A 26,857-nucleotide genomic window follows, 5' to 3' on the forward strand; every position below is an offset into this window, starting at 1 on the left:
TTATTTTATTTTATTTTTTTTTTGGGGGGGGGGGGCGGTACTTTGTATTCCTTTACCTTCATTTACACTCTTAATGTCCTTATATTCTCTTTTATTTCTATATGCTACCCCAAAAAATGGGGGTGGGGGGCCCACCACTTTAATTCAATTTTATATATGTAACTTAAGAAATGTGTCTGCTGCGAGAAAAAGTGGGAGGGGGGGGGGGGGCAGTTCCCCATACCCCCCCCCCCCCCTTCCCTTCTGCTACGTGTCTGAATTCTTCGGTGTAAAAACATTTTTAATTGATACAACAATGAACTAGAATACATGTACATTGTACATGTACTTTTTTACACTGACTTATATACAGTACCGATCAGACCCAACCTAACACCAGAGTAAACCCCAACTTAACCCGGGTTTACTTTCTTTGGGTTTACTTTTTGAAAATTTGGGTGCACTCGGGGTTTACTTTGGGTTTACTCGGGGTTTACTTTGGGTTTACTCGAAAATTGCTTTTGGAGTCAACTATACGCACTTAAGTGTGAAGCAGACCTGTATTTTATCTTATCATCCTACTGCCTGTAATTCCTGTCCCTTGTATATTCCGAATACACATGTAGCGTCTGCTTTCGGGGTATTCTTCTGATCGGGGTTTACTCTCTGTGTCCACTCTGGGTTTACTTGGGGTTTACTCTGGGTTTACTCTGGTTCCACTCTAGTAAACCCAGAGTAAACCCAGAAAGTAAACCCAGGGTTTAGTTGGGGTTTACTTTTTGTAAGGTTGGGTCTGATCGGTACTGTATGTATTTGATAAGATTACATTGATTTTATTTTGATTCTATACGAATAGTCCCATTTTTTCCTTCAAATTCTTAAATAGCGCACGCTTATTAGGGTCTTCCATTACCAACGAGCAACGAGCTTTGCTCTTGTTGTTTTTATTATTGAAAATTAAACATTTTTTATTGTAACTAGTAGTTAGGGAGGAAAGTTATTATTTTAATATTCATCTATTAAAAGCTGTAATTCAATTAAGGACAAAAAGAACCATGAAAGATAAAAGATGAAACATTGGCCACTGTAGCTAAATATTGCATCGAAAGGTCTCCCCTCTCTCTCTCTCTCTCTCTCTCTCTCTCTCTCTCTTTTAAAAAGCGGGGGAAGGGGTGTCATACCACTCCTATCCCCATCTAAATATGCGGTCTAGTTAATACGTTTTATCACGTTCTCTTGTATTATTTTTATTATCTGACCTTATATACGTATCATTTAAATATCTTGAATAAGATACACCCATTTTTTGTGAATCAGAGATACATGCATGTATATTCATTTGTTGTCACTCATCATTTATTTCAGTTGTAGTAATTTATCTTGTACTTGTGAATTTATATTCATCAATCTTTAATAAAAGCTAACAACATATCAATAGGTTGAATCAAGAAATAATTTGGCAGTGGCAGTAACATTGTTGTGTCGCAGTGTAAGTCGACAATGTACGTGATTAATATATTGTATCTGGGCTGTCAGAGAAAAGATAACGGGGAAGAATTACGATTTCAAGTTGCTTTGCATGAAACCTTTTTGTCCGTCTGTCTCTTTATTCTCTTTCTCTAGCCAGACACTAGGTTGTCAGATCAATTTATACTTTGCCGGATTCAGTCTGAGTCATCTATTTCATATTTAAATATTTTACCAGATAAAGACGTTAATAATAACATAACAACAATTCTCTATGAGAATTCGAAACATGATGCATCAATTATTCTATCGTTAACTTACCTTAGTTACGTAGCAATATACCTTTATCACCTGCATATGGATTTTGCTTACTTGCTTGTTTGAAACATTTTATTGAAGCTTTTTTAAAATTTCACATATATATGGTATTGGTGCAAAAAATAAATATATGATAATTTGCAAAAGAGTTATATACGAGAGATAGAAAGAAAAAAAGCATATGGAATTGTTGTCTCTCATTTGATTCAATACGCAAGGGCATGCTCTACTTATGAACAATTTTTAAAACGAGGCAAGCTTCTTACAAACAATTTGATAAAATACTTCCGCTAGTTCGAATGCTGACTGAGGGTTTTTTAAAATACGTATTGTAAGACCATTATTAATCACCGAATTGTCTACGGGTTTTTCCGTTTTCCCGATTACCACAAAGAGCACACGGCGGGTGTAACCGGTCAGCAGAGGATGCTTACTCCTCCATGGCAACTGATCATATCTCTTAATTTCTTATAGAGGCCCGTTTTCGCTCTGCTCCTGTTTTGTAATTTTCCTTTGGACTTCTGAATATGAACACTGTTCGTTATCACCACCTGATCCTCTCTTTAATTTTTGTAGAGATTTTTGTTTGCTCTGCTCCTGTTTTGTATTTTTTCCTTTGGACATTTGATTTTGAACACCGTTCGTTATTACCATATTTTACTTACCAATTTTACTTTCTGATTTTAACGTCATGCGTTTAAAAATGATGTACTAAAAGTATTGTGAAAATAGTAGCTATTTTATCGTTTAAGCAGAATATAAAGTATGTGATAAAACGTCTAAAGGTTACTGCAAATTGTCATCTCACGGCTAACACAACGAAGTTTTAAAGTGGCTCTATTGGAACACCATACTCTCGATTAATTTAGCAGTATTTTCTGCAACATCCTCTTTGTTCATAGGATATGAATATCTTTTGTCTTTTTTTTTTTGGAAAGTTTAAAAAAAAATTCATTTGTTTGGATTTACTTAAGGAAAATACAATTCTTGCGCAATTTATTCCGGGGATTACTTTTTTGGGGCCAGTTTTCAGAGAGAAATACTTCTCTATCGAGTTTTTTTAGGGGAATATCTATTAACTATCCACTATTATACATTGGCATGTAGTCATGAATACAACAAGTACTAGTAACATACAAAAAAACACCACTCCATTTAGCATATCAGTTTCTAGTAAGTTGGAGGTTTTCCTTTTCTAAAATCAAATACACTGAATTGTTAAATCTCATGATGTAAGCTTTTTTTGCATATGACATTTAGCATATGACATGCATCCTAATTGCAAAATACACCAATTTCAGAGGAATTTCTTATCAAACAATATAGACTACATGCATTGCAAAGATTTTATTAAAAAAAATTGAAATTGACGACTGTTGTCGACACTGTTTTTTGATAGGAAAATAACCCCTAAAACAAGTAATTTTAAGAATATTTTCTGTTTAAAGTTTAGAAATTTATTAAGTTTATTTCCAGACCTGTTGTCCTTCATAGCTTATGTTTTCCATGATTGGTTACATTCATATGTTTAGTTCATTTTAAGGTATATTCAATTTTTATAAAAAAAAAATTCTCAGGAAATAATAAAAGTGCCTTCTACTTCAGGATATTACCTACGCATTTTGATACCACCTCCCGATTGTGCATGAAAAATAAATCATTGCGAACACATGTCGCACGTTTTTACAGTTCATAGTAAGATTGATCAAAAGTAAAAACTTTGATTGCTTTGTAGGAGATAAATACAACGTCCTCTCATGGTTAAAACACACACCGTCCTCTCATGGCTAACACACCGTCCTCTCATGGCTAACACACCGTCCTCCCAAGTTAACACAACGTCCTCTCAAGGCTAACACACCGTCCTCTCAAAGCTAACACACCGTCCTCTCAAGTTAACACAACGTCCTCTCAAGGCTAACACAGCGTCCTCTCAAGTTAACACACCGTCCTCTCAAGTTAACACAACGTACTCTCACGAAACCGGAACGTCCTCTAAAGCATAGTGAAAATACCATGCTTGAATTACCTAAATACTGCATACTGCAACCTCCCATCGTGTAACTAGAGCCATATCCTATTAAAGTACCGAATCTTGAAACAATAGCTCAATTAAAAAGTATGGTCCTCGGAGGAAGGTGGGGTGTCATAGTCCTCGAATGGTCGGTAATGCATGTATGTGTGTGTGTGTGTGTGTGTGTGTGTGTGTGATTTTTGAGTGTTATTTTTTAGTGTACTTTTCAGTAACCTGTATGTCATTCTCCAAATACAAATTATTCTGTAAACATATGAGTTTGTACGCACGTGACTAAATTTGTAAAGACTGACTGTCCATATCTGCCAATATTTTTGTATTGTTCACCATTATAAGTGCTATAAGACGTTTGTCTTTTGCAATAAAGCAATTGAAAATTGAATATATTATTACCACCTTAGTAAGTTTATAAAGAAAATTTCTTTCTTTGGATATTTCTTGTCTAACAAACTCGGAGAAAAGATCTTAATAGGGCCATTTAATCAAATTGTCTTGTCTTGTCTATTTTTAAATATTGGCTTTGGGTGACTTTGGCGCCCAAAAAAAGTGGTGGATTTTGTTTAAATTTATAATTTTGAAAAAAGCATATTCTAATCAACATAAAAAGTTATTTTAATTTCAGTCTTAACATGTGAAGTATGATAATTAAGTTTCCTCCTTAACAGACATATTCACATAAATTACTGACTGCAATGTCTCAAATATGGTTCTATCATCTATATTAACCACAAAAAAGACAACTGTGAGTTCCTTCTGGAAGAATTAAAACTTTATGTTTTGCAGACTTTATCAATGTTTTCCTATTTACATAACACAATGATTTTTTAGAACCGTAAATTATATGTATATTATAAAAGACTGTACTGTGTCTTTATCTTCAAATATGTGTTTCTCAATATTAAATCGATATCTCTACAAAAAATTTCATCATAAGTTTAAGTATACGATGGTGCAGATAACACTAGATGAAAATAAGTATGTTTCAACTAAGGGGAGACGTTGATCATCTGATTTCTGGTGATCACATGCATCATAGTTATTATAGAAAAAATAGTTATAGGAATTACACAGGGATGGTAATCGATTAATTACAGAATCGGTTAATCACGATTCCTTTAACGGGTTAATCGTGTCAAAATTAGAATAGTCAGATTATTCTTTTTTTTTTTAACTTTTATAAATACCACAAAAGAAACTACAGGAATTCACTGTTTAAAATATGTTTATCAGAACTTCTTGATGAAATATATTCACCTTCAAAACATTAAAGAGAAATCAAAATGATCGATCGAGCAAACATGCTAATTTCACAATTTTATAGCTAGTTCAACTTATCAAAGGTCGACTAAAATATTAAAATGAAAAGCTCTAGATGTTCTGGGGTTTTTTTTGTTGTTTTTGTTTTTGTTTTTTGGTAATCATCTATACGGATCTTGAAAATATTTGCGTGCCCAATATAAACAATAGCATTTGCTATGAAGGCTAAACAAAATGCAATAAAAAAATGAAAATAGCTACATCAATAATAAAAGTAACGGTACTTATCAGTGATTTACTATAAATAAAAGAAAGCTGAAGAGGATTTTTCCCCGAACGCCTATTCTCCAAAACAAACATCGAATCATTTTAGGCAATTATGGGGTCCTCTAAAAGGGCAAGAGTAGAATAAAAGTGTGTTCACTAGGATTCCTCAAATCAGTTAAATCAGCATTAATTCTTTAAAAATAAATGCATCTTCTATATTACCACATCATTGAAAAGGCGCAACACAAAGGCAGTTTCCAGTCATTTTGTTTTTATTTAAACACATGCTCTGTTCAACAACATGTATTATATACATGTAACTGTTGTAATTGAGTACCTTTTTATACAGGAAAAACTCATTTTTAAGTCCTAAGTATATCACTAATTCTATCGTTTATGATATAAATTTATTTTTTATGATTTCTGTAACTTTGATTAACATACCAGAATCAGCGCCCCTTACAACTCCACAACTCCAGCGCGATCCATTACATGTGTTGGGTTTAATTTGCTTTGCTCCTGCTCTGTTTTTTTTCCTTTGGACTTTTGATTTTGAAAATTGTTTGTTATCAGCACATTTCATCTCTCTCTCTCTCTCTCTCTCTCTCTCTCTCTCTCTCTCTCTCTCTCTCTCCAAAATTTGGATGTAATTCATTAAGTTTTAAGCGAGTTTATTCTTTCGCCAATTCTGAAGTAAAAATAAAACTTTGAATACGTTTGCAGGGTTAAAAACATAGTGCTCTAACTTTAACAATTGTATTTTAAGAGGATAGGTAACACTTAAAAGGAATGTTGTAAAATAACGTACGCTACAACTTTCATCGTTTAACCTACAATGTCTTGAAACAATGAAAAATTACAAACCTTATTCGAACAAAGCAAGTCCTGATATTATTTGTGCTTCTTGGTTCCTCTTCCTCGGCTACGCGAGTGAGATTACGTGATTTGCTGTTAAAAGGCGATAAAAAAATCATTATCATTCATTTTTATAGTGGCAACAACATAGCCTTAACGCATGATAAGACACCAACAGATAGTTCAAAATCCAGAACAATTTGTAAAAAGAGGTAGGAGTTTCCACGGGATAAATGTGACTAAAGGGGCTAGAAACCTACCTACGATAACTTTATTAGTAAATTTAATAAATTGGAGTTTGTATTTTTTCAGGAGGGTGGGGGAGGGGGGGGGGGAGGGGGGGGGCAGGTTCAAATGTTGCTTTTTGATATACCAAAGATAACCAATGCGCCAGTGAACTATCCTTTGGTGAATTTTAGGATTAAAGAATCGGATCCTTGGCATTTTCGGAATCTCAGACACAGAAAGCGGATTTCGGACTGCAAACTTTGTAGTTGAGGGAACATGTCAAAACTAAATTTGAAAAATATATATTGACTACTACTTTTCTTAATGAACTTAAGTGATTTTTAACCAAAGTTGCGTTAACTGTAATTCTTCTTATAGGTAGTCTCAATTTAGATTGTCTATGTAATCTCATGAAGGGTACCTGATAACAAGATGATGACGTAATTGATTGAATTTTTATATAATGGACTTTTAAAAAAACAGGCCGAAAATTGTTTAAATATGTATGCATTTCACTTTTGTATTACAGTATTGAACTGTTTAAATCATCTTCTAAACCGAAAGTTAATAATCTTGTATCGTTATGTAAATCCCTTATCGAGCGTTTTCATCAATGCGGTACGCGCATTTATGAAGTTTCCTTTGATGCGTCGATTAATAGAAAAATTATTAAAGTCACTGCTTAAACACTTCAAAGGAATACTGTAAAATAACGTACGCTACAACTTTTCATCGTTAACGTACAATGTCTTGAAACAATGAAAAATTACAAACCTTATTCGAACAAAGCAAGTCCTGATATTATTTGTTCTTCTTGATCCCTTTCCCTCGGCTACGCAAGTGAGATTACGTGCTTTGCTGTTAAAAGGCGATATAAAAGACATTATCATTCATTTTTATAGTGGCAACAACATATCCTTAACGCGGGATAAGACACGAATAGACAATTAAAAATCCAGAACATTTTATGGAAAAGGGGGAGGAGCATCCACGGGATAAATTTGTGACTAAAGGGGTTAGAGGCCTACCTACGATAATTTTATTAATAAGGACAAGATAGGGTATCGTATAAGATCTGCCCCCTAAACCTTGAAAAATCAAAACAATGAACTAAGAGTTGATGCGTCTAATAATGCATGTACAATACCTAAACTTTTCCATCATAGTGAAAATTTGAAAGTTTTTGTCCCATTTGGTTCAATTTGGATTGCTACTCTATTTTCTTGAATGAGATTTTGTCAGAAAAAACTGTTATACGTCACAAAATACTGAAAATTCGATGTGAGCGGAAGCAAGAACCGCGATCATACTTTGAGTAAAAAAAAAAGTCAAATATCATTTACTGATGATAAAAATATGAACGTGGTTCTCTCCTCTGCTCATGTGTTCATTTTGAAAATAATGACAAAAAAATCGATCGGGGAAATATTGAACGAGATTATTCCGGAATTGTCTGAAATCCTTTTGTAGCGAATTCCGGAGTGTGTTGTTTATTCCTTAAACATAAAATCAATAAAACGAATAAGAAATCAGCCCGCTAATATAACAGTATGATTTTAACTGTAGATTAATTTTATAATTAAAGCAGTAAGCGTTTTGATAGGTTTTTCTTTTAGGCTGCCTAGCTTACTTCCGGTGGGGCAGGTGTATTCGCCGGAATGGCGACGGAATAGACGTAGTGACATGTATAAAAAGGTCAATAACTTGTGTTAGGTATACGCTATCACCATTCGGTTTTCAGTTTTTAATCTGTTGATAGAGGGCTATCGATATATGTTAAGACTCATTTGATAGGTACATGTTTGATATATAAAACCTTGACCGGAATGAGCTATGATCGCAAAAATTAGCTGCCGGAATGACGAAGTCGACTTCATAAAACACCTAATATCTCAAAAAGTTTTTAATATTTTTTTCATTCGGAAACGATTTTTATGATCACAGCGACCAGGCCTATAAAATGTAAAAAAAAAAAAATTAAATCGATATCTTTAGATTTAGTATGCAAAACCTTGACCGGAATGGAAATTGTTTGTAAAAAAAGAATGCTGTAATCGTGGAGTCATCTCTAAATATTCACCTGTATCATAAAAACTATCGATTATATTTCCATTCGGTCAAGATATTTTTTCATCCTTAGGTATACACCTTTCAGATAATATATAGTTTTATATATTAAACTAGATTTAAATGCTCAAAACCTTGACCAGAATGAAAATTTTACACTCAAAATTTACAAATTTTATAAATGCGCTCAAGTATCGCTCAGGTAAAGAAGCCGTACTACAGGAAGGTGTGAACAACACATGTAATAAAAACATATATGTACTACATGAACTCGTATACGTAGATAATCTTACATCTGCTTTTTTAAACATCATTTTAAAAAGAAACAATATTTGCGCGAAATTAAGATAAGGAAATTGTTATTGGTTATTTATTTTTTTATTTAAAAGGTAAATATATTATTTATTAAAAATAAATATCAACGATGCTTTTATCACAGTAAGTATAACAGTATTAAAGTTAAAATTGAATTAAAAGCTTCTTGTCCATGTAAGCCGTGATGATGATTTAATTGTTTACATCAAAGTGAATTAGAATGTATCAAAACTATATATATGATTATATGTAAAAACTGATTAAGCTTGTCCGTGTAAGCCATGATAATTACATGTAGGATCGGATGATGATTTGAAACGTAACGATAAAAAATCCGGTAGGAAAAAACTGCGACTGAATGATCGCGAAAAGGACGTTATACCAGCTCCGGATTCCGCCGCCGCCGCGTTAGAACAAGAGGATGTTTGCGATGACATTCCTGTTTAAAAAAATAAATTAGAATGTAAAGAGGGTTCTGATAAAGTTATTCAAGTCGAAAAATGGGTTTCCGTCTTAAAGTTTCGCACAAGAAAAATATTTTAGATCCAAAAGGGTGGTTATGTTCCGATATTGTGAATTATTCATTATATATAATCAAAAAGCAGTTTGAACATATACATGGGTTACAGTTAACAAATCTTGCACCACTATTTGACGAACAACTAAATCATGGACATGCGATAAAAAATTTGAACATGCTCAATCACCTTTAGTTCAGATACATCATACGGGTAGAAGTCATTGGGTAACATCTTTTCAAATAACAATAACGAAATTTGTATTTTAGATCGCCTTAGCAAGAGCAAGAACCAAACAGTAAACACTTCATCTCTTGAAATTCAACTCTCTCCTATTTATTGGCGTAATAAGACTTCTATTCCTATTAAGATTTTAGATTCTCAACAACAAGAAAATGGCTATGATTGTGGATTATTTGCAATTGCTAACCTTGTAAAATTTTGTTTTAATCCCGATAATTCATTTCAAACTAAAACCTCTTTTAAATCAGAAAGTATGAGAAACCATCTTGTAGAATGTTTAGAAAATGGTTTATTTACGCAATTTCCGCAAAAAATCATCACAATCTCCTGACATTAGAGTTTTAAAACATAAGTTTTTAACAATTCATTGCTGTTGTTCTTGTGGATTTCCAGATTGGGTGGATAAAATGGTAGGCTGTGATTTTAAATTAGGTAAAACGCTTTGTAATGTTTGGAAACATTCAAAATATGCAGATGTAAATAATGATTGTACATATTGGCTATGTATTGACCATTGTCGTGATTAAATTTGTGTTGTTCTATTAAAAGGACTATACATGTATATGATAAGGGCCTATTATGGCCCCCTAAAATGAACATCATCATTTTACTATCATTCTTTGTTTTCTTAGTACAGATATGTATGTGATGTGTTTACGTAATATTCATTTAGGTTTAAGTGCCCACAATTTAGAAATATAAAATTGTAAAGACAACCTTGTCCCGCCATTTTTGCATTTTTAGCGTAAAACAGCTTGTTTTCAAGCAGTTTTTCCTTCCGAAAACATAGAGCGCATTCTTGAACAAATAAAATATTTTAATCAGAGATATATCTAGCCAAGACTAATAAGTGACAAAAAAATTGTCCTTGTTCAAGCATGCGCTTTATATTTCCCATTCGTAAAAAGATAAGAAAAATGTCAATTTTTGGCTGATTTTGATTGAATTATAGAAATGGCGTCACTTCTGACGTCATTTACTGCCAGTGAGTGCAAATGAATCAAATAAATAGATGAAAAATATATTTTTTATCAACTCTTCTAACAAATTGGATAACATTTTAGTGTACCCAAAACACTTAAAAAATGGCGAATTATGGGGGCCAAATTCATCTCTTATCATATATAGTTCTTTGTTGTTTTAATAAACTCTCTATGTTTTTATTACTTTTGTTGTTCACACCTTCTTGTAGTACGGCTTCTTTACCTGAGCGATACCTGAGTGCATCTAATAAAATTTGTAAATTTTGAGTGTAATATTTTCATTCCGGTCAAGGTTTTGAGCATTTAAATCCAGTTTGATATATAAAACTATATATTATCTGAAAGGTGTATACCTAAGGATGAAAAGAATCTTGACCGAATGGAAATAAAATCAATGGTTTTTATGATACAGGTGATTATATGGAGATAACTCCACGATTACAGCGTTCTTGTTTTGACAAAAGAATTCCATTCCGGTCAAGGTTTTGCATACTCAATCTTTTTTTTTTTTTTTACATTTTAGAGGCCTGGTCGTTGTGATAAAAAAAAATCGTTTCCGAGTGAAAAAATATTTTTGAGATATTAGGTGTTTTTACATATATCGATAGCCCTATATCCACAGATTACAAAACTGAAAACCGAATGGTGATAGCGTATACTTAACATAAGTTATCGACCTTTTTATACATGTCACCACGTTTATTGCGTCGCCATTCCGGCGATTAGTCCTCACCCTTCTGGTGTTATTTTGGCGGTCGAAACAAGTTTTCAGCCGCAACATACATTACATTTTGTGACGATGAAGCGTTGTGCTATCACTACAATATGCCGGTAAGTAATTAATTCAGTTATCATTTTTCCTAATTATGAAAATGATGATCAAATATCTGATACTAAAAGCGTTAAACGGAAATATTGTTTACACATTCACTAACGTGTTACATTCCTATCAGATGATCATGATACATTTTCATTACGATGTATTGTTTTTTTAAAATTAATGCAGGTGAATTCCTTTTAGCATATATGCATGTACAAGTACATTGAAGGGAGATGATTATATCATGGACACTGAAAGAAAATGAAAATAAATATAATGTAATGTATGAATGTATAAAATGCACTACAATACACCAATCCACACTTTACAAAAGTTATGTCCCTTGGCCGCCATCTTTGGAGAAAGGCCAATAGGTTTCTCACAGTTGCCTTTGAAGTTTAGAGGTTTGTAACTTTGTCACTTGACAATTCAATTCTGTTTCCGTTGGGTATTTTGAATGCCCCAAGATGGGGCAACCCACACATTGAAGGAATATACTCAACTCAAAAAGATTTTATCACAGGAAGACCAAATATTTGGTAGCATAAAGAAAACAAAAAGTTTGGTTTTTCCCTTTTTAACCTTTGGGTTGACCCCGCAAAGGGAAACAACTTTTGCAAAGTGTAGATTCGACTTTAACATTGCATGTATGTATTTACATTAAGTTCCATTGTCGATTCATCATCACTGATCATGGGTGATGTTGGTGATGTGTAGGTTTGATGTTCCAAGTAAGTCCCCTGGTTGTGTATTTGTGTGTTCATTGTCTTTTTTGTTTCAAAAATATCAAATCCACATCAATAAATGCACATGTAATGTTTTAATTGAAACAAAGGAAAATGTGTATGACAATATACATGTAGACCAAATATGTCATGCAAATGAATGCATGTATCTAACATTATTTATGAAACTTTCAATTGATGAAATATAATATTTTAGATAATGTTTACGATTGTCAATATCCTTTACAATGCTTTACAATGTGTTTTGCTTTTTCACATACAACACATGAAAGGTTTAAGATTGTAGTTCCCTAAAATCCCTAATTACGTCATTAAAAGGTGTGGCAATGAGTTTTACAAACTGATATTGTTACGATCAACAACTTTGCTTCTATAATGTATAACAAAATCTTGATCGTTTTTAAGTTATGTGTAAGAGATTTTACGAGCGTCTTGGCCCCTAAATCAAGGACCAGCCTCTTTTTTTTAGTTCATTCAAAAGGTCTCACAAATACTAACATTTTTTTGTTCTTACACCTATCTTAAATTTTTGTTCATATTTTAGAAACAAATGATTCAATATCTAAGGGGCCAGCCCTTTAGATCCTTAATTGGGACATATATTGGTGTTCTAATCAGTGGATTCGATTAATATCATCAATACAGACATTTTCTCTTTTAGAATGCTTAACAAAATATGTCACCTTCTCTAGATATATTGCATAAAAGTTTAAGTACTTTGACCCCTAAAAATCCCCATTACGTAATGAATGGGCGTGGCAATAATTTTTCCTGTCAGACATTGTTACGTTCAACAACTTTGCTTCTATAATGCATTACAGAATCTTTATCATTTTTAAGTTAAATGATATAAATAGCATTAAGCGTTGCAAATGCAACTCTTAATGCTATTAATATTATTAAGCATCATAAGTATCATTAACAGTTGTTACAATTATTTAATACTTATATTTACATTTTATTTAAGATTTTCTTTTACTTCTTGTTTTGTCAACAAATGTAGTTTATATACCTCAAAATTCCTATTTTATCCTAAGGGCAAGTTGTTTTAAATGAAAGAGCCACTGTAACAGCCACAAGCGTAAAATTTGATTGTTGCTTGTGACGTTGCAGTTTACGGCGTTTGCCTTTTGTGACGTTATAATAAACATGTCATTTTAACCTTTGAGTACCATGCATGTGTTAATTTAGGTCAAGATCTAGTAAATGATTCCTGGACTGCGTTTTACAAAAGAACTTTCGACATGGTCGTAAATATTTTATTCTCATTGAATAGTCTTTAATGAACAACATTTATATAAGACCATTTATTTACCTCTCTTTTGATGATCATAATTATATTTAACAGCCAATAGAATAAACACATTAATTAGGTCATGAATAATTAGCATTCATTAGTTTGTTAAAATCATGCCTCTAAATAACACCGTTTTGTTACAGTACCAGTTTTAGTAAAAAAAAACAAAACAAAACGAAGGCTACATGTAATTTTCGGTAATTTGTAAAAATTATAATTTTCATAGAGGATGAGATCCCATCTCATAATAAACATGAGAAGCCTTATATGTAAGATTTGGGGTTGAACTGTTTGCATGTTAATTATTTTTTAAGCTAATCAATAATCTGAACATTTCATGGCATAGAAAGTATGGTCTATATTATTATTACAAACAAAACAAAATTATGCCCCCTCCCCTCGGCAGTTGCTGGCTTTAGATTTGCTTCTGTGTGTCAATATGTGTGGGAGTGAGGGGTCCAGACCCTCCTCTTCCCTTGGAATTCCTTTATATTACCGTAATATTAAAATTACAAAAACAATACACTTTGGGCCCAACCCCCCCCCCCCCGCAAATAAAATTACATGTATTACTCTGAACCCTCCCCTCTCCCCCACACTTCTTATGGACAAATAAATATACATCAGAATATTTTGATAATAACATGTAGTCGTAGCAAAGAAGATTGTAAACAGTGCAAAATAAATGACATACATGTAACATGCAAGCAACGATTAGGTTTTCCGTCGTAGCTGCGTCATACTTGTGGCGTATTACAAAAAAATTGATAGCTGACCATAGTTCAATATTAGATGTGTAAACACTGAGAAACAAAGTATTATATTTCTGTGACTGCGTAGATTTTACGGTGATAGAGAATTCGTCTGGAACTGCATCGGTCGTGTGCAGTACAAACCGGGTGAGGGAATGTTGGCGTACAGTGTATAAGGTATAAGGTTGTGGCGCGCTATGGGCCGTAAGCTTAAATGAAGGGTAGGTTTACCGTATTCCCGAAGGTCCACCAGTATACAGTTCCAGAGAAATAAACAGGCAATTGATGCAGGATTCCACATTATTGGACGAGACTCAACGATGGCAACATTATAACAATTTAACAGACAGACATGTTACAAACAAGTCGGATATGGCCAGAAGGTGGCCTCCGGACTCAAGACTCTGGGAGAGTCGAACGTGGCCGGGGCTGGCCGCCGTATTCCAGACTGCGCATTGATAATAGTACATAACTATTTATAAGAATCTTAACAATGAGTATATATTGACAGGTAATGATATAAGTAAGCTGAGTGAAAGGTTCACAGATCACAAAATAATTAAATAAACTCAATGAGTCTTTGATGTCCAAGAAATGAAAATCAGATAATTGCACAATGTTGTTTTAAGAGATTAACAGTCCATGAGACATGACACTCTGTCTCTTTGAAATCACATATAAAGTCTGAAAAGTGTCAATCACTATATAAAAAAGTAACTTTGTAAGAAATAAACTGAGAAAAAATTACGAAACATATGTTGAATTTTACAAGTAAAGTCACAAAAAAAAATATAATTGAACAGTGCATTTTGCACGATGGTACTACATGTTTATAAGCAAATACAGATCTTAACATGTTGTCTCTAGTTTGATTCACCGCATTTTATTCACAGAGTGGGACTGTGGTTATGCCCGGTACAAAGGTAAAAAGACCATTAGCAAACGTTTTACACGCATTTTTATCGAACGCAAGCGCCAATGAATCTCTTAGTATATATGCGGAGATCCTGGAAATTTTACAAGGGGTTTTGAAGAATAATTTTGTATTTCGAGGAGGGGGAAGATGCGCGGATCAGAATAATTTTCCGGGGTGGGGGTTGAAAAGTCAGACGGTAATTTTACTGTAATTTTAACCATTATTATTTAATTATTCATGTTCATAATTATCAGAAAAGCAATATTACCTTTCAAAGCAGTTAAAACTTAAAACTTAAGATACGAACCATTTAGTCTCGGTGATTATTGCGTCCGCGTACGAAAATAATGGCAATTTTCAAGAAATTCGGATGGACGATCGGTCGTCCATCCGATTATTTTTCTGACTAAAAGCTTCAGACCTGCAGTTAGAGATTGTCAAACTCTTATTGATTATGTCAATTTGTTTGTCTCAAAGAATCATTTTTCAAATCATTAAAGTTTTACCTTAAAAAAAAAGAAAGAAATCGGGCACAATTTTCAGTGTTAGCATTTTACAATTCTATGGTCTAATAAAATTTCAAGAAACAACTCTTCATTGCATGCTTTATCCGAAATATTGCATGAAAAAAAATTTACATCGCATTTTTTAAATTACAGAAGGATATTTAAAATGAACTTGGATTAACCGCTAACAAACAGGCATAAAGATAGACTGAGAACCAATTTCTTCTCTTTTTTTTTACATCAAAAGAAATTCAAAAATAAATCAAAATATATTTTTCTATGTATGCGTTAATGAAAATGTAGATCAGCAAGGGGTTCTTTGTCGTGCAAGCACCTACTTAACAGATTGTTACACGGGTCTACAACGATGACAAATATCGAAAAGGCAATATTGAGGGTGAAGGATGAATGTGTAGTTTGTTTTTGAAGTTTATTTTTGATACATGTTATTATATTTATCTGGATCGGTTATGTTTGTTAGTTTGTTTTGTTTATTAAAGAGGGGAATAAAGAAATGAGTAATTTCCAGGCACGTAGCATCGTTTTTGAAAGTGTGTGGGGGGGGGGGGCAACTCATCCAACAAATCTTGACAAGCAAAAAAATAAAAAAAAAATTGAATTTTCCAAAATTTTCATAATTTCACTCATTAATTCATGATTTTCATACCATTTTTTTACATGCTACCAAAATGGGGGGTGGGGGGGGCAACTCCATGATAATTCAATTTTTTATGTAAATTTTAAAAAAATAGTTGCTTCGAGAAAGAGTGGGAGAGGACATCTTTATGTCATATAACATGTGAAACTGATTTCATTCCACCCACAAGCTTGAAATAATGAAATAATTTTAATGAAAACAATATAAATAGACGTCATAAATCCCATATCAAACGACATATTACCACTTGATTCTGCGCGTCTTTTTAATGAATTTATAAACAGCGGCAAATTCTAAAATGTATTTTTAAAGGTAATGTTAGCTGCAAGTCTGTAGACCTTGTATGAAATAATTTCGGATGGTAGTCAATTTTTCCGGGATACAGACCGAGCGGTACATATACGCAGCTAAGGTAACTAAGAATGATTCCAATAAAATACTTTGTTGAGTAATGCAAGCTATTAAGAAAGCAATACTTATATTTGTTTAAAAAATAACACCCAAATACGTCTTACATTCGCTATTTGTAGAACAAGCAGAACCAGTATCAGTCTGACCGGCCTAACCATATACATTGTTGGAATTTTATTGTCCTAGCATTGCAATGCTCTGCATGTACACAATTTCTTTTAAAATTTAAACACTTAAAGTGTTCATCTATATGGCTACACATAACGTACACACGTGATTCAAAATAACCCAGACGGTAAACGGTAAAGAATTCAGTCATTGAGTCTACATTTTATAGAACTTGTAAAAAAAACACATTGCGGGTCTGAATCTTTGTTGATATTATGTTTATCTATTAATATACAGTTTGTTAATTATTTTCGATTGCTAAGGCTACAACGTATTTGATGAACATTGAACAGCATTTTTTCCATGCCACTTTTTTCCATGAAAGATATCGAATACAAGTATAAAGCATTTATAATTTATTTAATTACCTCTTTAGAATTGTGTATGGAATAAATGATTTATAAGTTGCTGTTGAAGGTTGTTTGGTATATTCGTTTGTAGATGTTTTGCAAGTAAAAAACCTGAAACGCGGGGCAAGTCATAATTAATATCCCTAATAACAGTAACTTAAAACTAGCGGCTTTGGATTCAAATATTATCGTATACGAATAATAAGTTCACTTTTTAATCATCTCCACGATGATAATTATATTATATCCATCGCAAATCAGTATTTATTTTTTTTTTGCTTTAAAAGAATTGTTCTATCGGGAGCAATCCCGCGTTCGTTGAAATTGCCAGCGTACATTTGTCATGTCAGTAATACACATTGTGCTTTATAAGACGACCGTGTATACGTATTGTAGAAAAGTTGAGTTTAATTACCATGCATTGGAACCATTTTATTAACACATCTCCCAGTACTGAAACAATTCAAAATGTCTTTGTTACAATAACACAGTGGGGCGTTAAACGTGTACGTCCAGCTCTACAAGCACATGCACTGTTGTCTAGGCGACGGCCTGAATACAGCTAGCGACTCTCCTATCGATCGGTTACCTGAGTCTCGTAATGCATCTAAATATAGACAGGGGCACAGTTATAAAACAAACAACAAAAATAAGGTCAAAGAGGTTCATCATTATGAAATGAAAATGTACATATGAATAAAAACTTTTGGGAATTTAATATGGAATTATTTTTGCGCGCTACATGTATCAGTTAGTGCATTATAAGAAGCCCTTTCATAACCTCATAAACGTGCGCACTCCCACAAAAAATGGGCCGAACTGACAACAATTGTTTCTGCAAATACTGACTATAAATTACGAAAATATTAAATTGAATACTATAGAAGGAATCAAAATTAATTTCTTTACAACTTTGCTTCAATAATGCATTAAAATTTTTTATTCCTTTTCAAGTTATTGACAAGAAACTTTGGACGCCTCTAACTCCCTTATTATAAGGGCCAGCCCCCTTTTCGGTATACCGAATGAAAGGTCTGGGTAAGACCAATAACTTTTAAAATACATGTTATAACAAATTTTTATCAGGTAGAAAACTAACACGGAAAATTGATTTTTTTTCTTAACTTCGTTTCAACATCTATACCACCCCTTTTATTTGCATTTAAATAATAAACAAAATATATCTCGCACAAATTCAATGTATTAGCTTCCAAACCAGCCCATCTTTGAGACTCTGCCAGTCATCATTAAAGCTTAACCCCCTGGACAAAAGAAGTCGTTAAGATTTACTAAAAGGGGAATAACTCAAAACTGAATAAGGTTTTTCCTCAACTAAAATATGCAACGACAACATCACGCGGCATGTTATCAGTCCTGAAAATTTCAAAACAATCGGTGAACAAACGAGCGAGATATTAAGGATCAAAGTTGGCGTCTAAAAGAAAAAAAATAATAAGAAATTTGAAATTTTTTCAGAATAATAGTAAGGTTTTCCGCTCCCAGCGGAAAACCTTAATTATATTGCGCAATGGTTTTCAATGCAGAACTGCCAGGATAGAAGATATCATTTTTGATTTAAGGTGTACAATACATGTATTTGAGGGAAAAAAGGTTTTTATATTTTTGGAAAATTAAGTAAAAAATAGAAAAGCCCTAGCAGTATTTGGATTCTTTACTTAATTACGGACATGTAGTTAACGCTCTAACCCATCGTTCTTCACTGTTAGATAATATTATTTTGGGGGAAAATATTATATTCATTCTTTATTGTTTATAGGGAGTGCACCTCAATATGCAGGTGTCCTGTACCACATTAAGACTGAAATGTAAGCTTTTATAGTTATTAACCTAATGAAATAGTTAATTAGGTTTTATTTGTCTCTTGATAATGCTCGATTTTTTTTTTCGTGTGAAACTTACAGTTTTTAGTCGGTTGAGTGATTTTGTTGAATAACGAGAAAAACGGGAACACCAGACCTAGACGCGGTTTTAGGTTCGCAATTTATGATTGTTTATTTATTTTTTCTAATATCTTTCCTTTTCAGAAAATAAAGGACGACTATATAGCATCCATACTTTGTAAAAAATAAATTGCGTAGAACTAATACCTTAAAAGTTTCAATGCCTTAAATAAAAGGAATGATTTCATCTTCTTCCTTGCATTTCATTTTGCCATGAATTAGATAAACGTATATCTACTCGATTTAAGTTTATTTACTAAGTAGACCTACAAGTTAGCTAAACGGTTTCCATTTAGGAATAATATATTTTTTTTTTCACTGAAGACCAAGTTTCGTATTCCCTGCTAAATACATGCATGCATGTAATTCATAAATTAGATATAATTGATTGTTACAAACTGAAAGTTCTTTCCAAGTAAAAAATACACATTCAACACATTAATTCATTATCCACTAATATATAGGATATAAAACCGACTGAAATATGTAAGTTGCCGTGGCGCAGAGGGGGTGAGGTAAAGCTGCTAAACGAGGGTTCCCGGGTTCAATCCTCGTGTTAGGCGTTTAATTTTTTTCATTTTATTTTCTAGAACAAAAACCGTTTTTAGTTCCTTTTCAATCATAAAGTTAATACATTTTGTTGATAAATTAAGCATGATATTAAATTAAAAGATTTTTTAATGGCTTTAGGGTTGCTTAAAGGTAGCTTAAAGGTAGCTTAAAGAAGTTTTAACATTAAGGACCTATAAAGTGTCCTTAAAGGTTGCTTGAATGTGGATTAAAGATAGTCCTTAAGCTGCCTTTTAGCCATCTTTACGCTTTCATAAGCCACCTTTAGGCAACACATATAGCTTAAAGGTGGCTTAAAGATTGTCTTAAAGCTACCTTTAAGTTATCTTTAAGGAGTACGTAAAAATGGTCATTCATCCTGTGAAAAATGACAAGGTCAGTGAGACATGGTCATGGTTATCATCTTAAATATTTGAAATCTGTTTGGTCCGATTTTTTACCAATTTTCGTGAATGCTTTTACACGATGTAAGTGTTTGCAAAATTAAAGACATTGCAGTATTTTTCCGGTCAATTTACATGATGTACAAAATTTGTTCACAAAACAATCGACACAAAGGGTACCGAGTTATTTCGCCTCATGTTAAAATTTGCTCCCAATAACGAAAAGACACTACTATTTGACAACACTATAAATAAAGGTGATAATGTAATAATTGGAAAATCAAAAATTAACATGTGTACATTTTGTTCACATATTTCTGAAGTTTGCTTTTTCGACAATCGCTGCATGATATACGGGTTGAATAAACTTATATCATTCTGGAGACGGACCAACAGTTCCTTTTTCTTATCATTCCCTTGATGCAGTTTTGTTTTGGGGGTTTTTGTATGTCTTAAAAAGACTGAGAATATTTAAAGTTTGAAAAGAGACCGACTATGCTGGTATGAATAGGCGAGAGTCTATAACTTTCTATGATGATTGATTTGTATGGTAAATTATTTGATACTGTAATAGATAAAAACATGTACCATGCAACTTGACACAATCTAGTGTGTAAATACTTGTCTTGGTTTTTTTCTGGCTTTGTTTGAAAATACTAATTTCCAATTATAATATATGACTGTATTTAAATCAAGAAAAAACAGTCATTCAAATGACAATTGCTTTATTTTTGTCCAGTAAAATAACAAAAACTAAGTATAAACACGAATACATATATGTAAATAACTTTAAATAATATATTTATCTATCTGTAATTCTACCCATCTATCTATCCATATTAAACCTAAAAATAATACCATAATTTACTAATACACATCAACATCTAAATAGTATTACTACATGGATTATATCATATATGAACTTCACATGTTAGTGCTCTTGTAAACCCAATTTCTTTTTAACTATTACTGATTTGTTTCCATCACATTACCTGACCAAATAATGCAGTTAATGGATTTTAATAATACTAATGCAATAGAATGCATAACAGTATCACTTGACCAAAATGTCTACAATGTAAGTCTTTTAAATAAAATTTCTTATGAAATAATTTTGTCTTTCTGGCTGAAGATTTAGGTGAAATTGAAGGTTATTAATAAGTTCAGGATATTTTATTTTCTGTGCCTCTAATTGATGTACGATTGATTTTGTTACAGGTACTGCTCGCATATGCCATACATAATCCAAAATATAATGTTAGAAATACAACTTTCAAGGTATACTCATGCCGTGTGTTATAATGACAACATGATTTACAGCATAAGTTTGATTTATAAGTTTGCTTTCACATAATCTTTGTCAATTGGTTAGACCCATCAAATTAAAAAGAAAATTCAGATCCTGTCGATTTTACAAAATGGCCAAACAAACAACGAAACAAAAGGGAGCAAAGAACACTATTTTTGTGAGTTTTTTTCTGATAATGAAAAATGGTAGTGTTCATTATATTCGTTCATATTGTGATGTCCATGAAGTGGCCTATTTTTGCTTAAAAAAGTTCAACAATCTCTACCGTCTAGCGTCTTCTTGAGGTTTAAGATTTCAATGCCTGTTATATGATATAGGTTATCCTGAAGACATCTTTGTGAGTGAAACTGAGATGTTTGTTTGTAGCTTGATGATGCGGACTTTTTTCTCGTGTGAAATCTACATTTGTGCTCGGTCGAATGATTTTGTTGAATTACGAAAACACAGGACCTATATGACTAAGTTCTGTCAATTTCATAAGTTCGTCAATTAGGACAGGTTTTCCAGTCATTTCTTCCTGGTTTTCTTTTTATAGAAATAATAGGACAACTTTATCGAGAAGCAAAACTGCTGGTGTGTAGAACTTCTTTTTTATCACATATTTTTTGTATGATCACCATACGAAGTTATCATAATAACTATTATTAACATCTTTAGATTTCTGCCATGTAAACAAGTCACGATGCAATATTTTCTTTTTTGAGAAATAAAATGACAACTATATGGAGACTCTATAAGCAAATATGCTGGTGTGTAGAACTTCTTTTTTTATCACATTTTTTGTATGATCACCATATGAAGGGATCATAATGACTATTATTAACAACTTTATACAATATCTCCAAATTACTCCACGCTAAAGTATTGTTTGATATTTTTCTCCTTACAATTATCTGACGGTGCTATTTATTGTACTGTATATACATAGTACTATTTCACAAATAAGTATGCAGTCATTAAACTACAAAATACTTTGATTTTATTGTTGTTGTTGTGGGTGTTTTTTTGGGTGGGGTTTTTTGGGGGGTTTTTACATTGTTGGTACATATGTGACTTGAAGGTTTCAAGCAAACGTTTTTTTTAATATCAATATATGTGAAAAAGAGCAATATATCAAAGCAAAATCTTTAACACCTTTTTTGTGGCTTTGTTTGTTACAGACCGGGGTTGACCTTGGAACTTTCACACAGACGGCAATTGAGCATACAAGGAAGAAGGCCACGCTTCCAAACTTATAACGTAGCAGCGTGGATCTATTAACACATAGCTGCATACAGTAGCAGGTGCTGATCGGATAAAGGTCATTTGATATTTAAACTATGTGCATTGTTCCTTTCCCTGATTTTAATTTTTTATGTAATAAGCACCTAAAAATGCATGTACTTCTAAATCAATCACTGCCAAAAAAAACCATATTGCTTTTTTAAAAAATATGTTGAGCTTTGTTGAAACTTTAATCATAGTAAGCATCATTTCTTCATAACATGGATAGAAAACTATTTTAAAAAATACTGTACATTACAAAACCACAAATTCACTGGTCAGAATAACTCTGTTCAAAAACAATGTGGGTTACAGCCAATTCATGCATATCTTTTATATTTTTTCCTATAGTATGCGATTTTAATAATATCCTATGAAAGTCTATTGCAATGCTATGAAAGTTGCATGCCGTGGTATGAGAAATTATATTGAATGACTTAATGATATGGTATGCAATGCAATGAGATTTGAAAAAAAGTATCCGTACACAGAAGAGTTCCAAACACTTTTACGTTAATGTGATAGGAAGCCACAGTTCACCACTAATCTACAATGTGAATATTTATTCTTAAAAGTAAAAGCATTTTAAACCGAGTTTAAAAAAATGTGTATGCTATTGTATGGTATTATATGGTATGATATGGCGATTGAGAATCTCTAAAATTGTATGCTATGGTATAAGCTTTCGATGCTTTCAACGTAGGAATAAAAATATAAACGAACTGACTGGTCATCTAAGAGAGTGCAACATGCTGGCGAGACAGATTAAGAGTGATGATTTACGGAATACAAAATGGAGTCGCTTCCCATTAATTTAATTGTCGGCTAGACAGCTCTAAGTGTCGCTTCTGTGGTATATTTAAGCATTAGATTATTATTCTTTGAAACTCGTGGTCTCATAACTGCAACTTTGTGTGCATAAAAATTGAGTAACGTGCGCTAGCGCGTTATGACAATTTTTTTGCACAAACTGTTACAGTTATGAGACCTTTTAAAAAATAATAATTCAATCTTTTATTTAGGTTTTTGAACATTTATTCTCTTTCCGCAATGATGATCAATTTTTCAAAAATTCTGTCTTATTCCAGTGGCGTTGGAAGCAACTTTGAAAGTGGGGGACTAGACTAATCATCAGAAATCTTGACAAGCAAAATATATATATATATATATATATATATATATATATATATATATATATATATATATATATATATATATATATATATATATATATATATATACTCATGCCATCTTGAATTTTGTGTCCGTACATATACTTCTACCCCCATCTTATATGAAAGATATAAAGCACAAAGTATTATTCCAAGATAATACAGTCAAATTCGATAAAAGATATGAAGAATTCGTTTATACTTGTTGATATAAGCGAAGACGTGTGTCGTTCATACAGAGTGAATAACGTCTGCGTCTTTTTGAAAACCCCACGGCACAACATCGAACACAGTTGATAAATGATAACATCGTTGCCATCCGTTCCTACAAAAACGCATCGTTTCTAAAATCCATGCGATCATTGACATTCCTCAATCTGCCACAGTGTGTTGTTTGCGCATGTGCGATGTTATAACATACACAGGAAAACGGTACACAATTATCAGGGACTTTAATAAGTATCTGCGCCTGGATTTTAGTCTGTCTTGTTTCGTCGTGTATTTTATATATCTTGACAGTGCAGTAGTTGTCATTTTATTTTCTTCAAAGCGCGTTTCTACATGTCTTTTCGTCCAAGGAAACGCGTTCAAGTGTATGAAATTTCCGAATGCCTAGAAGCATGAATAGTGCTCTCAGCCTAATATAAGGGATGTGTAGAGATGAGCAGAACAATAGAAATCGACAACTAATATGGCGGTTGTCGGAGATAAAAGGGAAACAATGCGTATTTATGAATTCTTGTCAGCTTTAACTACTTTGTCAAGCATTGGTATTCAGCTGCACATTGAAGAAATGGGGAATTGCTTTTTATAATGTCTGTTTAAACATTCAATATTGTTTTCGAAGGGGTAGAAAAACATTAACAGTTATTTAGTGACATTTTTTTAAATGAATGTTTTTCTACTAGACAGACACATTTTTGATAAAGGCCGCTTTCAAAATTTAGTTAATACCAATATCCATTATGACACATCAAAATAGCCCGGCTTTCAGAACTTTAGTACTTTGATTTTAAGAATAACAGGTTGTATCTCATTAATTCTTTTCTTGATCTTAGCAGACTTAGAAGTGTTCGGGTTCGCAATCGATGGGAGGAAAGTGTTTTTATTAATTGCGGATTTATTAACATTTTTCTTTTCTAAAATCTGTGGTTTTTGATCGGTTAAATGATTTTGTTAAATAACAAGAACATGAGACCTAAATAAATAACTCCCTCGTGTTCTTGAGTTCGTCATTTAGAATTTTTTTTCAGTCATTTTGTTCTCGTTCCCTTTCAGAAATAGAAGGACGACTATATATCATCCATACTTTGTAAACAAAAACGCTGGTGTGTGCAATGCATAGTCAATTATTCTAACTGGACATTGTTTTTTTATTTATATTTTTAACATATCATTTTTTGTTTGCTCGTCAACAAATGAGCTGATCAAGTTGACTATTGCGTAAAATTATTAGATTTATGCCATATTAACAGGTCAAAATAACTTCAAACATATATATTGTTTGTTTATTTTTTCCTAACAATTACCTGACCGTACACCTATTGTACTGTGTAGACATAACACTTTATTATGGTTATGAAAAAGAACAATATTCGAAACATATCTTCTACGCTTTTTGTAATTTGTCTTGTTATGTGATTTTACATGTCAAATAGTTATACAAGACTAGACAATGCTATTTAATTAGAACATCAATTAACAATTAAACGTCGAGACAAACTCTAAATGATATACTTAATATCAATGTATTTACAAGAGGCCAATGGTACCACATCGCTCACCTGAGCATCAATTGGCGTTCAAAAGATATTGTGCCATATGGCTCTCGGTAGAATAACAAAAAAAATAAATATTGTAAAGTATTCGAATTTTACACTTTTTTTGCATACACGTAATCTTTGACATTGTACTTTCATGAAATACTGTTTTTACACAGAATAAGAAAATCCTATGCAAGATATAGAACTAAATATTTGGTAGGGGTGCATTGTTATATAACTTCTAATTCCCTGTATGTTCGTTCTGCCCCCCCCCCCCCTCCCCCACTTAATAAAGCGATCAAAATATATGAGAGCATATAGGTACATTTTCTTCCTCAACTACTTACTAGTTATTTTATTTTTATTTTTGAATATAATAGTTATTGTATTTTATCAAAAAAATCCTACATGTATATATGTGAAAAAGAAAATTGCACCTCAATGCGCTCAATTTCTCAAATTAAAAATATTCAACAATTTAATTTGTCTTCTCCATTTTAGTTAAATGACTGTTGTTTACTTCGCGTAAACTCGTGACTTTTATAACGTTACTCGCACTTGATTGATGAATACACTGGCATGAAAAATGTTGTCACGTGATATGTTAAAGAGCTATAAAAATCAATGTTACCATATTGACAGGCAAATCACTCTAATTTACTATGGCCCACCCATTATTTTCATTTTTATTCAAAAATAACAAATGGCTACAAACCAGGATAATTTTCCGCGGTAATATTTTCTTAGGAATAGCGATAATTCTTTTATCCCCCATTATTCATTATATAAAGACGTGGCCCCAGAGAGTAGTTATATACAGCATATCATTCTTTAATTTTTTGTGTGTACAAGTATTTAACATATTACTCTAATTCATATAGAATTTCTAATGATCAACCAAAATTTCAGCGTCAATTGTAGAATTATAAGCAAAATGAGCTCAAAATTTAGCTAGGTTTGAGTCATATTTTGTTCACATGAGTTTATTACATTCAGCTTAAGATTTTTAACTTGGTATTAAAATTTTTCTATTCGGCATTTAAAAAAAAAATTGTGTACAAACATAGAATTGTGAGCAAATCTCTGTATCTTGCTTATAATTCGAAGCTTAACACTCAAATATGGTAAGTAAAAAGAAATTGTAAACAATTAAACACAAGAAACATGCACTATAGCATATAAAGAACACAATTTATTTTTCAAAATGAATCATATACATGTATATACCTACATATTTCCGTCAGCAATATTAAACTCTATCTAAACTTAATAAACTCGAG

The 26,857-nt window shown here is 32.4% G+C and overlaps 1 protein-coding gene and 1 long non-coding RNA gene across 2 annotated transcripts in view; both read right to left on the minus strand.

The window, feature by feature from the left end:
- Positions 1-5,857, minus strand: part of LOC128171301 (uncharacterized) — a 53,786-nt gene extending 47,929 nt beyond the window's left edge. Inside the window, exon 1 of the mRNA XM_052837072.1 lies at positions 5,768-5,857. The gene's annotated coding sequence lies outside the window, so the exon portion shown is untranslated. The remainder of the gene's footprint in view (positions 1-5,767) is intronic.
- Positions 5,858-5,919: 62 nt separating this feature from the next.
- On the minus strand, positions 5,920-7,268 carry LOC128171683 (uncharacterized). Its single transcript, XR_008242129.1, has 3 exons — positions 7,181-7,268; positions 6,188-6,271; positions 5,920-6,011 (listed from the first exon to the last, which is right to left on the minus strand). It is a non-coding gene; the product is annotated as an uncharacterized LOC128171683 (long non-coding RNA).
- Positions 7,269-26,857: the final 19,589 nt, after the last annotated feature.

Source organism: Crassostrea angulata, chromosome 2 (genome assembly GCF_025612915.1).
Source record: "Crassostrea angulata isolate pt1a10 chromosome 2, ASM2561291v2, whole genome shotgun sequence".
NCBI classification, from domain to species: Eukaryota; Metazoa; Mollusca; class Bivalvia; order Ostreida; family Ostreidae; genus Magallana; species Magallana angulata.